The sequence below is a fragment of the Eumetopias jubatus genome, unplaced genomic scaffold (assembly GCF_037043125.1).
Source record: "Eumetopias jubatus isolate StellerSeaLion01/CBP00866 unplaced genomic scaffold, mEumJub1_p1.0 scaffold_4, whole genome shotgun sequence".
NCBI classification, from domain to species: domain Eukaryota; kingdom Metazoa; phylum Chordata; class Mammalia; order Carnivora; family Otariidae; genus Eumetopias; species Eumetopias jubatus.
In genome coordinates this window covers 471,321-476,240 of record NW_028274810.1, presented here as the reverse complement: position 1 = coordinate 476,240, position 4,920 = coordinate 471,321, and the positions used below count along the sequence as shown (strand labels likewise).

General features: G+C 42.9%; 1 pseudogene; it reads left to right on the top strand.

Annotated features, from left to right (window-relative positions):
• The first annotated feature begins 1,372 nt into the window (after positions 1-1,372).
• On the top strand, positions 1,373-3,056 carry LOC114202435 (headcase protein homolog pseudogene; annotated as a pseudogene).
• The last annotated feature ends 1,864 nt before the right edge of the window (positions 3,057-4,920 follow it).

The window sequence follows — 4,920 nt, the reverse complement described above, 5'->3', positions numbered from 1 at the left end:
AATTTTAAAAAAGAACAAGTTCATAGTTTCATTGATCTATTCTACTGCTTTTTTGGTTTCTATTTCATTGATTTCTGCTCTGATCTTTCTTATTTCTATTTTTCTGCTTGGTTTAGGATTTATTTGCTGTTCTTTCTCCAGATCCTTTAGGTGTAAGTTTAGCTTTTATATTTCAGTCTTTTCTAATTTTTTGAGGGAGCTTTGTATTGCAATGTATTTCCCTCTTATGGCCACTTTTGCTCTATCCCAGTGGTTTTGAACAGTTGTGTTTTCATTTTCATTTGTTTCAATGATTTTTTAATTTTTTAATTTCCTGGTTGACCCATTCATTCTTTAGCATGATGGCCTTTAACCTCCAGGTGTTTGAGTTCCCTCTAAATTTCCTCTTGTGATCGAGTTCCAGTTTCAAAGCACTGTGGTCTGAAAATATTCAGGGAATAATTCCAATCTTTTGGTACCAGTTGAGACCTGATTTGTGACCCAATACGTGATCTATTCTGGAGACTGTTCCATGTGAACTTGAGAAGAATGTGTATTCTGTTACTTTAGGATGGAATGCTTTCTTCTTCTTCTGGGACCCCAATAATCCTAATAGTGTTTTGCTTTATGGTATCGCTGATTTCTCAAAGCCTGCCCTCATGGTCCATTAGTTGTTTCTCTCTGTTTTCCTTGGCTTCCTTCCTTTCCATCAACTTATCTTCTATGTCACTTACTCTCTGTTCTGCTTCATTTACCCTAGCTGTCAGAGCATCCAATTTAGACTACATCTCAGTTAAAGCATTTTTATTTTCAGCCTGATTAGATTTTATTTCTGAACTAAGAGATTCTTTAGTGTCTTTTATGCTTTTTTCTAGCCTAGCTATTAACTTTATAATTGTTATCCTGAATTCCAGCTCTCATATTTTACTTATATCCATATCAATTTGATCTGTGGCAGGGAGTATTACTCTGGCTTTTCTTTTGCTGTGAACTTCCCCTTCTAGTCATTTTGTACAGAGAAGAATAGATGAAAGAGAGAGAAAAATCAAAAATATCAACCAGGACCCCAGCCAAATACACACTAGATAAATCCAAAGAGGTCAGAAACCAAAAAAGAAAAGAAAAAAACATGGAAAAAAAGAGATTCTCCCAGGTGGACAAAACAGGGTGATCCACTTGGTCCTGGGTGTATTTTGGTCTGTTTGTAGAAGATGCTAAACCCAGCCTCAGAATGTCTCCCTGAAGCCCAGTGCTGGTGGGTCTGTGAGCCTCAGGTGGCCAGGAGCCTGCTCCAGGAAGCTGGGTAGGGCACCGCTGGTCTGGGCCATGAGGCTACACTAGCCAGAAGGAGACCTTGGCGCACAGCCTCCACTCTCTCACCCAAGCAGGCTCCATGAGGGTAGAGAGTGGCCCTACGGTGGGAGCTGCCTCCACTGACACTGGGCACCTGGACACTTGTGAGATACCCAACCTCCAAAATAACAAAGATGGCTGCAAAAATAAGTGTGCCAACAGCAGCAGGGACAGCAGGAAAGTAAAGCTGGGTCCTGGCAGTGGCAGGCCAGCGGGCATGGCTACGGGTGGAGGAGGGGAGAACCCGGCAGCTGCAACCCCCTGCAAAACGGCCGCAGCAGCGGCAGCAACGGCAGGAGCGCCGGGCACTGGAGGCGCAGGGACTGGAGCCGCCAGTGCGGCTGCTGCCTCGGGGGCTGCAGCTGCGGGAAACGCCAAAAACTAAGCCCCTTGTGCCATGTCCCTGATCCGCAGCTTCGGGAGGACAGTGGACCTAGACAAGGACGACTACCAGAAGGTGGTGTGCAATAAGGAGCACTGCCCCTACAGCCCCTGGATACACCTGCAGTGTTTCTATGAATGGGAGAGCCGCATCCTGGTCCAGTTTAAAAGTATCCGCTGTGCCCGCAGCTGGAATGAGGAGTGCCGCCAAAACATGTGGACAAAGAGCTACGACCTGGTGCCCCACTTCTGCTCCTGCCACTGTGGACAGAGCCACTTAAAAAAGGACAAGACTGGTACCAGGTGAAGTGGATGCAGGATGAGAAGAAAAAGAAGTCTGGGTCTGAGAAGAACACAGGGAGGCCCCTTGGCAAAGCGGTGGAAGAGGCAAAAAAAAAGTGCAGGCCACTGAACAAGCCCGAGAAAGGCCTGAGCCATGACCTCCCCTGGCGGCACTCCATGGACCCGCAGAACTCCCAGGCGAAGGCAGTCAGTACAGCCACCTACCCGGCCCCGCTCATCCTGCGGCTCCCCTGGCCAGTCCCCACCACTGGCTACTCCATTCTCTCCCCTGCCCACTTCAGCGGCCCGCGATCCAGGAGATACTTAGGGAAATTCTTAAAGAATGCCATCCATTTGGAGCCTTACAAAAAGGCCATGGCCGGGGGCCACGTGTTCCAAAACACCCACTTTGATTACAGTCCGGCTGGGTTATCAGTGCCCCGGGGTGGGGGGGTACTTCGATATACCCGCGCAGTTCCTGCGGTGGCTGGACCTGTCCAAGCTGCTCACTCACATCCCCACGCATAAGCTGAACACTTTCCATGTGCAGATGGAAGACTATGCCCAAATGGGCCAGGGGGAAGATCTGCCGAAGTTCATTCTCCTAGACCTCAGTACCAGCCACAGGAAAGTTGTAAACTGTTCTCTGTGCCACCGGGCACTCCCAGTGTTCGAACAGTTCCCTTTGGTGGATGCAACTCTGTTCTTAAGCCCATCGAGACACAATGAAATAGAATATGATATTCTGTATTATCTTCAAGGGAGGCTCATGCACCTGTATGTGGAAGAAGTTCACAATATCATCTGCATCAAGTATAAATTGTGGTGGGAGGGCAGCTGGCTCCAGCTGGGCACCATGTACACCTATGACATCCTGGCCGCCTCTTCGTGCTGTCAGGCCCGCCTGCACTGTAAGCACTGTGGGAAGCCTGTGATAGACGTGTGGATTAGGATGCAGTACTTCGAGTACAGCAATGTCCAGCAGGGTCCGCACTGTGTGAACCTGGACTACCATTTTGTGAAGTCATTTTAATTCCTTCGAAGTTCTCAAAGATTATTGATGAAAGCTTTGCTTTAGTAATAGCTATTTTATTGACTTTATTTATTTATTATGTAACTTTTATAGGGAAACATTCTGTGACATTACTTTCTTTTCTAATTTAAAGGAGAGTTCCTTTGTGTATGTGTGCCACTAAAATGGGGTTGATCTCTTGCCCTCTCTTGACTCCTGAGTGTTAGTCTGTGGTCCTGATCAGAGCCCAAATGGTTAATCCTTTGAGTCTGGGGTAGCCGTTCACTATCACAAAGAGCCTCTCATGCAACTTTTAAGGTGGTGGGGGAGGATAGGGTGAATTTAACAAAGGGATTATGTGGTTATAAACTAAAAGCATGGTGGGAGTTGGAAGGAATCTCTTATTAAAATGTTAACCATTTAAAGACCCACTTTTAGATCTGCTCTGGGCCTTGGGAAAAACATGTGACACCTGAATGTAAGTCTGTGCCTGGAGAGCTGATAGGGTATTAATCTCTCTTGGTTCAGTGTTCTGCAGTGCACATTGACCTGCAGATTATTTGAAAATGGACACAAGTGCTGTTTCTATCACTGTTGTATTTAACAGGTAGTTTTCCAACTGAAAATTATATCCAAATTATAAGACCTATGAAAACTAGTGGTGTTGCAAATATTTTGACCTGTAACAGAGAGAATATACTACATGAATTTGGAAGTGATGCACAAGGGGGCAACATCAGGCAGAACCCTGTCATTGGAATTATGTCTTTGAAGTTGGTCAAATGAGCTCTTAAGGAGAATCCATGAATGACAAGATTTGGGTGGTACTGATTTATGTAGGTCGCACTGCCAAGTGCCATTTGAGGTCAGGTCCTTCTCACAGGTAAATCTTACAGCCATAGACCCTAACTGGTGAATTTCAGAACCATCATTACTATGCTTTATCTTCCACAAAATTGTTATGGCCATATTTTACACATTTAATGCTGAGTTTCCCAAATCATAAGTTGAACCTTAAGAGGGAAAGGAAAAAATTGCTTGTGAGGCTATGAGGAAGATAATAATAATATTAATATTTCTTTTTAAAGTATGTGTCCTTTTTCAAAACTACTGATTGTAATGTATTGTGTCCTTTTTCAAAACTGCTGATTGTAATGTATAACAGTATGTTTGAAAATAGATCAATTCTGAAGCTTTCCATGATACTTCATCATTAGTGAAAAAAGATGATAATTTGTAAAACTTGATTAGTCAGAGCATTGGGCTTTCCAAAATACAGCCTTTTGTTAATTAGAGCTTGATGATTTAAATAGACTGACGTATCATACCATTATAGAATTGGAATTGGAATATTATTTCTCAAAAATGGATTTGATAATTTCAAGTATTATATACATATGTGCTAATAAGTCCTAAAAATACAATATGTTTATAAGTAGCCAAATTTGGGGTTATGTGAACAGTTTGTATTACTCATTTGGTTTATACTATTTTTTTTTCTCAGAAAAACAGCTGTTTTTCCTCTCAGATGTGTTTAGGTATTACTGCAAGCAAGTTTTAATCCTACTGTATGAAATATTTGATTTTTGTTTGAAACAACAGAGCATTGAAGAACCAATATATCAACTAATATTCTTATCTTTCAGTGTGGATGATTGTAATTCAGTTTACTGCATCTAGTTTGGTGTTTGATGGTCTGAAAAAATATTTCACAGTGGGGGGAAAATGCTCAATGTTTCTGTGAAGCAGCAAATCAATATTGGTCTGACAGTATTTGATGCAACTGAAAAAGTTCTATAGGACATAGCCCTTGCAAATTTGTCTTAATGCACAAAGCTGGAATTTTGAATTAACTGGTTCCCCATTGATTCTTTCATGTACCCAAGTATAAAAATGGGTAAGTTTCTTGTGTC